The sequence below is a fragment of the Herpailurus yagouaroundi genome, unplaced genomic scaffold, assembly GCF_014898765.1.
Source record: "Herpailurus yagouaroundi ecotype Mexico unplaced genomic scaffold, PumYag 67641, whole genome shotgun sequence".
Taxonomy (NCBI): domain Eukaryota; kingdom Metazoa; phylum Chordata; class Mammalia; order Carnivora; family Felidae; genus Herpailurus; species Herpailurus yagouaroundi.
Genome location: NW_024420442.1, coordinates 6,037,443 through 6,049,664, shown reverse-complemented (window position 1 = coordinate 6,049,664; position 12,222 = coordinate 6,037,443). Strand labels below are relative to the sequence as shown.

The following is a 12,222-nucleotide window of genomic DNA, read 5'->3' as shown; positions in this document are numbered from 1 at the left end:
ATATATTTTTGCTTATTACTTTATTTTCAACATTTATTTCTTAATTTAATTTGCAATTTGTTTCTTTTCCTTCCTTCCTTCCCTCCCTTCCTCCTTCTTTCTTTCTTTCTTTCTTATCTTTTTATTCATTTATTTTTTTTAATTTTTTTTTCAATGTTTATTTATTTTTGGGACAGAGAGAGACAGAGCATGAACGGGCGAGGGGCAGAGAGAGAGGGAGACACAGAATTGGAAACAGGCTCCAGGCTCTGAGCCATCAGCCCAGAGCCTGACGCGAGGCTCGAACTCACGGACCGTGAGATCGTGACCTGGTTGAAGTCGGACGCTTAACCGACTGCGCCACCCAGGCGCCCCTCCTTCTTATCTTTTTAAAGGGAGTTCAATCCATTTCCATTTTGGGGGATAATTGATATGTTTAAATTTTTCCTTTTTTCTTATTTTATGTTTATTACTTACTATTCTTGTTATTATTTGCTCATTTATCCTTTGTCATATCTAGATTTCTCAGAGTGAGAACATTTCTCTTTTGTCCTATGTTAATTCATAAATTCTCTATTTCTCTAGTGATATATTTCTACATTTTTGTAGCATTTAAAGCTATATTCTTCTATCAAAAGAACAGAATCAAATAAGGTATGTTTTCGGGGCGCCTGGGTGGCGCAGTCGGTTGAGTGTCCGACTTCAGCCAGGTCACGATCTCGCGGTCCGTGAGTTCGAGCCCCACGTCAGGCTCTGGGCTGATGGCTCGGAGCCTGGAGCCTGTTTCCGATTCTGTGTCTCCCTCTCTCTCTGCTCCTCCCCCGTTCATGCTCTGTCTCTCTCTGTCCCAAAAATAAATAAACGTTGAAAAAAAAAATTAAAAAAAAAAATAAGGTATGTTTTCCAATCTCCAAAATGTTTTACCACTATGTTCAAAGAAATTTCTTACACAGGTTTAAATGCCTCACTCCCTCTTTTCTGTACCAAATCCCAAACTTTGTTTAAAAAAATAATTTATTTCCAGTATATGACTATATATTTTACTTTACAAAATGTAAATTATAGTCCAATACACCTTTCTTAATATTTATGTGACAGTTTGTGCTCATATTATCATTCATTTAGGTTTTAACAATACATTTTGCAAGAAGGATGGCTCACCACTCTTTTGTATACATTTTACCTTCCCTCATCTTGAGTTCTTTCATCTGCTATAATTTTCACTTGGAAACAGTCTTTCTTTGAGTAATTTACTTATAAAGAGTATCTGAGTAGTACACTTCCCCCCCCCCAATTTTATGATTTTTTTTAAAGTTTATTTCTTTGAGAGAGAGGGGCAGACAGAGGGGGAGAGAGAGAATCCTAAGCAGGCTCCGCATTAATAGTGTGGAGCTCAATCAAAGGAACTGTGAGATCATGACCTGAGCCAAAATCCAGAGTTGGATGCTTAACTGATCATGACTGAGCTACCCAGATGCCCCTTATGATTTGTTAGTTTTGTACCATGTATGCTATTACTGGCTTAATATTTTTTTAGTATGGTTGACACACAGTGCCATTACAGTGCCATTACAATATTGACTGTATTCCTTATGCTGTGCCTTTTATTCCTGTGAATTATTCATTCCATAACTGGAAGCCTGTATCTCTCACTCCCCTTCACTCATTTTGCCCACCCCCACTCCCTCAGGTTTGATTCTGCTTTTTGTTCATTCATTTTTTTTTATTCCACTTATGAGTGAAATCATATGTTATTTGTCTTTTACAGTCTGACCTCTAGTCCATTCATGTTGTCTCAGGTGGCTTAATCTCATTCTTTTTTTTATCATTGTGGATGTATGTATACACACACACACACACACACACACACACACACACACAGCATCTTCCTTATCCATTCATTTGTTGATGGACACTTAGGTTGCTTCCATATCTTGGCTACTGTAAATAATGCTGCAGTAACATAGGGTGCATGTATCTTTTTGAATTAGTGTTTTTGTTTTCTTTGGGTAAATATCCAATAGTAAATTATTGGATCATATGGTATTTCTATTTTTAATTTTTGAGGAACCTCCGTACTGATTTCCCTGTGGCTGTACCAACAGTGGTATACTTTCTGAATTTTCTTATGTTCATGATTTCTTTTGCTCTCACATATGAATATTACTTTGAATAAGTCTGTTTACTCTCCAGAATATATACATATTGCTTCAATGTCCTCTAACTTCCAATGGTGAAGAAAAGAAGTTTAATGCTAGTCAAATTCTCTTTTAGTTATTAACAACCTGTTTTATTTATCTTGGTGTCTCTAAGATTTTACTTTCTTTGTAGCTTAGATGTTTCTATAGGCTTTCTAGGTGTGCATGTTTTTTTTCATTAACAGGTCATGAGATTTGGAGATCCCTTTTTTTAAATTTTAGAGAGAGAAGATGAGCAAGGGAGAAAGACAGGGAGAAAGGGTGACGGGGAGAGAGGGGGGGAGAGAGAGAGAGAGAATCTCAAACAGACTCCATGCTCAATGATGAGCCCAGTGCAGGGCTTGATCTCACGACCCTGGGATCATGACCTGAGTCCAAATCAAGAGTCAGATGCTCAACCAACTGAGCTACCCAGGGGTCCCTGGGGATCACTTTTAAACTGAAATCTAAAGTCTTTCTAGTTGACATAAATTTGGTTTTTTGTTTCTTTGATCATTGATTTCCATCTATTTTTTTTCTCTTCCTATACAACTATTATTTAGTGGTTCGTTTTCTGGAACTACTTTCAATATGTCTTATCTTTTCATTAATAAATCCCATTTAATGTATTTTTCTCTGTGTGTTAAAAGATCTTTTATTTTATCTTCCAATTTTAACCATTGGCCATTCTATTTACTGATTTTTTAAACTGTAAAAAAATGTTTTCTGGACTCCCCTGTTTTGCATTCTAGTTATGTCTTTTTAAGGGTCCTCACCATTTTCCTTGAAAGCTCTCTTCTTTCCCTTATAATTATGTCTGCCTCAATAACAGTCACAGTATGTTAAATAACTAGAATTTAAGTAAAAATTTGAAAAGAAAAAAGAAAACAAGCCACAAATCCTGGTTGTTCATCTTGGCTGTTCCCTCAAGTTGCTGAGTCTCCTTAGCTGCATTGTGAATTTACTTTTTTTTTCTTTATTTTAGAGAGAGAGAGAGAGACAGAGAGACAGAGACAGAGAGAGAGTGCATGCATGTGCCGGGCAAAGGGAGAGAGAGAGAGAGAGAGAGAGAGAGAGAGAGAGAGAGAATCCCAAGCAGGCCCCACACACAGTGCGTAGCCTGATGTGGGACTTGATCCCACAACTGTAAGATCATGACCTGAGCAGAAATCAAGAGTCAGACACTCAACCAACTGAGCCACCTAGGCACCTCTGGATTGTGAACTTTCAATGTTTGCTCATGGGTGGGTTCATTCGGCACACATATAAGTCAGCTTGTTAGGGGTCTAAGGCAATAGTGACCCAGAAGGTGTTGGAAGACAGAGTTAGCATTTTTATTACAGTAGTCCCTTAGTAAGTCAAAGAAAAAAATAGAACCTTTCTATGGGGTGTGGGTGTGGTATGGGGTTCTCTTCTCATTCTTCTTTGGGTGCAAGTAGGAAAGTAGATAAAATGGGAGCATTGGAGCTATTGCTCTCCTGGAATGCCTGGGGCCAGGATGAGGAATTATGCTCACTGGATTACTCTAGAAGGTGGAAGAACTGGTCAATGACATTCACTCATTTCTTGATCCCTCCTTTATTCTGAAAATGACATCATGCACTTTTTATGTCCTCAGGAGATGTGGCATTCTCAGATGCAATTAAGATTTTCTCTAGGTTTTTTCACCATCAGTCTATACTTATTTAAACTAATTAGCTCTCAAATATATTAGCTATGTTATTCTAGATATTAGAATCACTTTGGGGGCATATAAATAAATACTGATTATATGCTTCTGTCTCCTCTCTCAAGACAATTGAACCAATTTTTGGTGGTTGCACCTGGACACTGAAGCCACCGTTTTCCAGATTGTTTGCTTGGTTGTTTCCTCTGCCAGATATCTATGTTTATTGCTCTACCCTGAGGTAAGAGGCCAATAAGGGTTTGCTAAATGAATCAATTAATGCAATGTAATTTTAAAATTATAATAATTACTCATTTGAATATGTTGCATTTGCACATTATATAAGCCCCTAAAACCCCAAAATATATACAGCAAGTCTCCCTTTTGCCTTATATTTTTAAAAAACTTTTAAAATGTTTATTTATTTATTTTGAGAGTGGGGGGGGAAATGCATGCACGCATGCACAGTGGTGGGGAGGGGCAGAGAGCAAGGGAGAGAGAGAGAGAAAGAGAATCCCAAGCAGAGAGAGAGAATCCCAAGCAGAGAGAATCCCAAGAATCCCAAGCAGGCTCTGCGCTGTCAGCACAGAGCCTGATGCTGGGCTCAAACTCACAAACCATGAGGCCGTGACCTGAGGCAAAATCAAGAGTCAGATGCTTAACCGAGTGAACTACCCAGGCGCCCCCCTTTAGCCCTATTTCTTAGTCAACCAGTTCCTCTCTCTAGAAGAAGCCACTAGTTTCCTGTATACTCTTCTAGAGACATTCTATGCATATTTAAGCATGTAGTATCAACCAGTCTCCTGTTAATAGACCTTTATATGGTTTTCCCTCTGTTGCTATTACGAACAATGCTGCAGTGAGTAAATACTTTTCCTACCTAAATCTCTTAACATGTATCTGTATGATTCCTAGAAATGAAATCATTGGATTCAAGGGTATGTAATGTTTTTCTATTCCCAGCATTAGTTCTACTTAATTATGATAGCTCATTCTTTTTCTATACTAGAGGTTTCTAGCTGATAATATTTAATTTAGGGTTTTTGTATAACTTTTACGTAGCCATTCATAAATGAGACCCATGTATCTTTTGCCCCAATTTCCTGTTTTTTTTTAATTAAATAAAACTTTGATAAAGATACCTAAAATATTAATATGTTACCCCGCATAAGTAATGTATTTGTATAAAAATCGAAGCTTTCTGGAATATTGTGATTTGAATCACTTGTAGAACTTTAAAAAATTATAGGCTTCAGGACTTGTTTGAGAACAGGGGTCAGAAAACTGTGGCCTGTGGGCCAAATCCAAGCTGCCACCTATTTTTGTAAATAGAAGTTTATCGGAACACAGATATATCTTTTCATGTATGTATAGTCTGTGGCTGCTTTTGCACCACAGGGCAGAATTGGATAGTTGTGACAGAGTCCACGTGTCCAGGAAATCCTAAAACATTTACTGTCTGGACCTTTATGGCACAAGTGTGCTGACTCTTGCTCTATATCCATGGAATCAAAATCTGGTACTGAGGCCATTGTGTATGTATTGTGAAAAAAAAAATCCATCAAAGTTGGCTCATATTTGCACTAAAGTTTGAGAGCCAATATTTTCATGCAAAGTTAAATAACTAGGTGAATGTCATTTTCTTTCCATGCCAGTTTCTTATCTGTCTCCTGGTCTACTACCGTGTTTGGACCTTAAAATTCCAACACTTCAGTTGGGGTTCTGTGAATTTCTACCACATACCCCTGCCATTATATTTTTCTTACCACCTCCTAATCAAAGCCATAGTGACCAGTGAATCAATGTTTATTGAATAACTTGTCCATCCCTATTTTAACACTTCTTTAGCGTGTATTTTGTTGAATATATGCTTACAGATATATAGGCATGAATCTCAGTCCATAAACCCATGTGTATGAAAAAATGAAACTCTTTTTCTAATAAATTTCAACTTGAAAGTTTCATGCCAACAGAGTTTGGAAACTTAATTGTAGTCAGTCTGGGCATTTCACACTTCTTGACTTGGGTTGTGTTTAAGTTATTGAGGGCTAGATGGAGAACTCACGTAGTGCCAAGATATTGGGAGGATATGTTGTATCTTCAATTGGATATGTTGTATCTTCAATAAATTCTGCCCATGTAAGTATCTATTGAGATACCCATGCCTCATCTGAGCCTACATCAGTGGTTCATAAACACCACCAGGAGGGATGATCCTTGCTCTTCATGGCTCCCTTAGGTTGATTGGTTTTTTTTAATGTTTATTTCTTTTTGAGAGACAGAGAGTGCAAGTGGGGGAGGGGCAGAAAGAGATGGGAGGGGGGTGGACAAAGGATCCAAAACAGGTTCTGCGCTGATCACAGAGAGCCCGAGGGCTCAAACTCGTGAACCGTGAGATCATGACTTGAGCCAAAGTCAGACGCTTAACCAACTGAGCCACCCGGTGCCCCTAGGTTGATTGTTTTTCAATGCTACTTCCATGTCACTCTTGTGCTCTCAGAAATCAGTCAGCTGTTCCTGCTCTACAACAAGGTGTAGTAAAGCGCAGTGAGGCTAAGTTCCCTTCTGCTGAGACATGTTTAAGAGCTACTTGTCCCTCATGTATCTTATTGTCTCCCAAAGGCTTCATCTGAAAATGGGGTCTAAATTCCCTATATCTTAGAAACCAAAAACCTATGTGGCTTTTTATTTCTGGCCCCCTCTCTTGGAACACTTGACATCTATATTCTCATTGCTTCCTCTCTACCTTTTCTTAATTCTCTCATCCTAGGACATCTTTTCCTGGTCTGGTGGGGGATGGTTGGGGAAATTTTTACTTTTTCACTAGCATTATTTGCGTTGTGAGCCCTTTGCTAGGCTTTTGAAACCCAAATGCCAAGATGAGATGCCTCTTGCTCCCCACTGCTTTATGCCATTTCTGCTGTCTGCCAAAGCAAATGAGCACAGAACTGTTTAGCTGTTCGGTGAGGGGAAGGGCAAGAAAAAGGAACTGTCAGGAAGAAATGGGTGATACTTAAAAAAACATCCTGCCAACAAGGTATATTACTGTCACTTAATGACCATGAATTAGCATCAATGTGCCTTGTCATTGTTTTCTCCTTCCTAGTATGTTCCTTTGTCTCTCCCAGTTAGGTCCCTAAAGAACCTAAATAACTCTCATACAAGAATTATTTATTAAGCACCTATTCCGGGCTTAGCCATGCTTCCTTGAAGTGACTCAGGCAGTGAATAAAGGTGAAATCCCATTTATTTGCTTTTGTGGCTTCTTCAGATACTTCTTTTTCTTGCAATGGTCAATGATCGTAAAAGGTTGAGTCCCCGGTGGGTAGAAATGTAAATCTGGGCAAGCAGTAGAAGACAAATCAACTATCCAAAAATAAATAGAAACGTTAAGAAAATTCACAGCCATTCCTTTAGGTCCCCAGGTTAAGTATTCCATAGAGACAGTAGGTGAAGTTTATATCTCACTCTTAGAATTTAATATGCTCTATTTCATATTGTATTAGTCTATTATGTTTATATGCAAAATGTAGTGAGTTAAGAACGGGATGGAAAAGTCTTGCCTCTAGAATTCATGTTTGTTTTTTCTCCTTCCTGAGCCAGAGCTTTTTGCATTGGTTTGATGTACTGTAGTTACTTGGGGTTTAATCTTGTATAATAATTAACTTCAATTGATCCACTGCAGTGTGTTAGCAAAGTGCCCAAGCCTATTAAATCCGACTAAGAATCCTCCATTGCTTTCCTAATTTCCAGCATCATTATGCTGCCGGGAAAGCTGATTAATGTAAAGGCATTCCAAACCGGGGCTTCTGCCTGGTGAAATTTTGGAGAAGGTGCACATAGAGGATCTCTATTCTTAGGAGAGTCCTGGATCTATGAGCGAGGTTTCTTATTCTTCTTTAGAACAGAACTCTTAAAGAGGGAAACCAGCATCATCGGAGCTTCACTTCTTAATGGAGGCACATATGGTTGATTTAAAAACAAGTAGAAAATGGAACATTACTGAAAGTGTGCCATCCTCAGTAGGCCTCTGGAAAAGAAAACAAAGCCTGCCAATAAGAGAGAGGACAAGAAGAAGAGATTATGAAAACAAACAAACAAAGCAGACCTCTAAAAGATCAGTGTAAATGAAGCCGTTACATTGAATATTCACAGCAGATATTTTCAGCCTTTGAGGAAATTTTACATAAAACATCCAAATTGGTCTGTCGAAAAGCTGTGGATCGGGGGATTTCTAGTGAAATGCTCCATGTGGACAACTTTCCTGAGAGTCGACTGTATGTGAGGGAGACAAAGAAGATTAAGACTTGGTCCTTGTCTTTGAGGACTTTACACTTTCTTTTAAATAGTCTGTCTTGATTGCCTGGGTGAAGTACAATCCTATTTTGGTTTTCCTCATGTTCTTGGAAATTTTTTTAGTCTGAGTCTACTTTCCTGCCTTAGCAAGTAGAATCTAGTGAGCATCTTTACTTGTGTCGATTTGCAGGCTCATCATCTCAGGAATCAGTGAAATGTTTCCAAGAATGGATGGAACAGATGTTGGGCATGAGGCTGAGACACGCCCTGGAAGGTAACTAAAAGTCGAATTAGCTTTATTTTTTGTTTGCTTTGCCTCGTTATTTTAAAAGTTGTATGTAAAAGAACTCTACTTAATTAAGGGTTTTGGTTAGTTTGGTTTCAAATAGATCTTTTCACTGTAAATGATTATATGGCTCTCAATTTTATCATTGGAAGGGGATAGGGATTATCTTGATGATTTCATTAAAATTACCATGAATGTTAGAGTTGGTGAAAGTAATGAAACTGAGGTTTCTCAGAAAGATATCATTAAAAAAATTTTTTTAACGTTTATTTATTATTGAGAGACAGAGCGTGAACAGGGGAGGGGCAGAGAGAGAGGGAGACACAGAATCGGAAGCAGGCTGCAGGCTCCGAGCTGTCGGCAGAGAGCCTGACGCGGGCTCGAACTCACAAACCGCAAGATCATGACCTGAGCCGAAGTCGGACGTTTAACCGACTGAGCCACCCAGGCACCCCGAAAGATACCATTTTTAACCCATGGATTGCAATTCCCACGAATGTTTTCTTTATTCCCTATCATGGTGCAGTTGCAATTTGAGCAGAGGCCACTGAGGACTGCAGGTGTGGGGGGAAAGCTGTATGGACGAGGTAGGATTTGTGTTAGCCATAAAGAGGAGGTAGATTTTCCATTGTAGGGGGAAAGAGGAAGGGTATTTCCACTTAAGGGAACAGCATGAACAAAACTGTTGAGGTGGTTGCGAGCATGATGTATAAAGAGGGTGATGATGAAACTTGTTTGACCCGAGGGTTGGGCTCATAGGCACAAGTAAGTTTTGGCTGAGAGTAGGGTGAATTTGAAAGTCTGATGAAAATTTTGAAAACTACACTTGAGGTGTCTGAATTTGAACCAGGTAGGGTGGTAATGCAGGTGTTACAAACATTGAAGAAAAAGACTGATTAAGAACTGCAGTATTAGGGAAGAATCTATAGCAATTATTAGTTGGATGTTATAAAAATTAACAACAGTTTTGGGCTTTTGTCCCTTTGCCTGTTGCCACATATAGAATAAACTGATTCTTTTAGAACACAATTAATTAAATGAGTTTGATGATAGGCAGGGAAGCCAGACAATGCTACATCACAGACAAGCTAGAAAAAAATTTTTAAAGCTTTTGGAGAACTTGGAGGCTGCCAAAAATAATTTGGGAAAATGTCCTCATAATAAAATTCAGACAAATTATTTTATGGCAGAGAAGCACTACGGGTCCCCTGTCCTCCTCTCTGTTGCTATCCCAAAGTCAAGCAATTACCATTAATGTATGTGGAAAAAATTTGAGCATACCCACGCCCAAAAAATAACCTCGCTTAGGCGTTTCTGATACCTTAGGACACATCTTGCTAACAGATGCATGAAATAAATCTAGATAAAGCACAGATGCTCACAGACCCAGTTAAAAGCTCTGATGGCATGATGTGGAGATACTGAGTATTGTTCCCAGGGAAGGAGTCAGGTGGGGCCGCTCTCACTGCTCACGGTACTTCTACAGAGGCTGGCTAGCTACAAAACAAAACGCTAGGCACTATTTTGGCCTTTCACCTTTTTTCGTGGAAATGAAAATCCTCTTTGGGTTTCTTTCAGTTAGCAAAAACAGGTTCTAACATAGGTCTTTGGTAAAAGCCAAGTGGCCTAACGTGAACTTTTGAAAAGTGCGGGGCTCCCTGTATTAGGTAGTCAGTGGAAGAATAGGATTTGGGGTTCAAGTTTGGGTCCTGGTTTTACCAGTAATCCTGATACTGTCAATAATTATATTACTCTCAGTTTAATCATCAGAAGGAGATAAAGAGAGATTATCTTTTTCTTCAGTTGTGCTCTCTGTATTATTAGGCAAATCATTTAACTTTCCTGAGCTTTTAGTTTCTATATCTCTAAACTAAGAATAATGGTACTTGTTGCTATGTTGTTAAGAAATAAATGAAACAGTGTGTCTTATGAACCTTAAAGACCTACTCAAGAATAAGTGATACTGATAATTAATTTCCATCAAGTAATTATAGGTGATTATAGCTTGAATAATGAAGCCATCCAAAATATGTCATAATTACATGGATTTGGACATGAAGCATATGGCGAGGGTCTCAGTAGAAGGTTGTCAGTGGGGAGACAGCAGGAAGCTAGGACTTGGAATCAGGACTAGGCCTAGTAGGCAGTGAACTTACTGGATCTGGCCCCAGAAAATGGTGGCCAGTAGGCTAAGTAGAATATTGCAGGAGAAGGTGTGGAAATCCTGTGTGGTTTCAGTAGCTACCCACAAATAATATTTTATTTTATTTTATTTATGTATTTATGTGTGTATTTATTTATTTATTTATTTATTTATTTTAATATAGTTTATTGTCAAATTGGCTAACATGCAGTGTGCAAAGTGTGCTCTTGGTTTTTGGGGTAGATTCCCATGGTTCATTGCTTACATACAACACCCAGTGCTCATCCCAACAGGTGCCCTCCTCAATGCCCATCACCCATTTTCCTCGCCCCCCACCCCCTCCATCCACCCTCAGTTTGTTCTCTGTATTTAACAGTCTCTTATGGTTTGCCTCCCTCCCTCTCTCTTTGTAACTATTTTTTTCCCCTTCCCTTCCCCCATGGTCTTCTGTTAAGATTCTCAAGTTCCATATATGAGTGAAAACATATGATATCTGTCCTTTTCTGACTGACTTCTTTCACTCAGCATAATACCTTCCAGTTCCATCCACGTTGCTGCAAATGGCATGATTTCATTCTTTCTCATTGCCAAGTAGTATTCCATTGTATATATAAACCATATCTTTATCCATTCATCAGTTGATGGACATTTAGGCTCTTTCCATAGTTTGGCTATGGTTGAAAGCGCTGCTATAAACATTGGGGTACATGTGCCCCTATCCATCAGCACTCCTGTATCCCTTGGATAAATTCCTAGTAGTGCTATTGCTGGGTTGTAGGGTAGTTCTATTTTGAATTTTTTGAGGCACTTCCACACTGTTTTCCAGAGCGGCTGCACCAGTTTGCATTCCCACCAACAGTGCAAGAGGGATCCCCTTTCTCCACATCCTCACCAGCACCTGTAGTTTCCTGAGCTGTTCATTTTAGCCACTCTGACTGGTGTGAGGTGGTATCTCAGTGTGGTTTTGATTTGTATTTCCCTGTTGATGAGTGACGTTGAGCATCTTTTCATGTGTCTGTTGGCCATCTGGATGCCTTCTCTGGAAAAGTGTCTATTCATGTCTTTTGCCCATTTCTTATGAAGATGTAAAATTGTGCAGCCACTTTGGCAAACAGTTTTAGCAGTTTCTCAAAAGACTGAGCAAAGAGTTACCATATGACCCAGCAATTCTACTCCTAGGTATATATCCAAGAAAAATGAAAACATATGGCCACTCAAAACCTCATACTCAAATATGCATAGGAAGATTGTCCGTAATAGTCCTGAAGTCATTTAACTTCCCTGAGCCAAAGTGAAAGCAACTCAAATGTACCTCAAGTGATACATGAATGAATACATATGGTATATCTACACAACGGAATATTATTTGGCAATAAAAAGAAATGAAATTCTGATCTACACTACAAAATAGATGAACCTGAAAGCATTATGCCAAGTGAAAGAAGCCAGACACAAAAGGCCACATGTTATTTGATTTCATTTATATAAAATATCCAGAGTAGGCAAATCCAGAGAGACAGAAAGTAGGCTAGTGGTTACCAGGGGTAGGGTAGAGGGAAATGGAGAAAGAATAGCAATGGGAATTGTGTTTCTTTTTTTTTTTTTTTAAGTTTTTAATGTTTATTTATTTATTTATTTATTTATTTATTTAAATTTTTTTTTTCAACGTTTATTT

At 38.7% G+C, this 12,222-nt stretch overlaps 1 long non-coding RNA gene across 1 annotated transcript in view; it reads left to right on the top strand.

Moving 5' to 3' along the window:
* Positions 1-8,396, top strand: part of LOC121025469 (uncharacterized) — a 33,214-nt gene extending 24,818 nt beyond the window's left edge. The window contains exons 2-3 of the long non-coding RNA XR_005788056.1: positions 3,951-4,063; positions 8,309-8,396. This is a non-coding gene — a long non-coding RNA (uncharacterized LOC121025469). The remainder of the gene's footprint in view (positions 1-3,950; positions 4,064-8,308) is intronic.
* Positions 8,397-12,222: the final 3,826 nt, after the last annotated feature.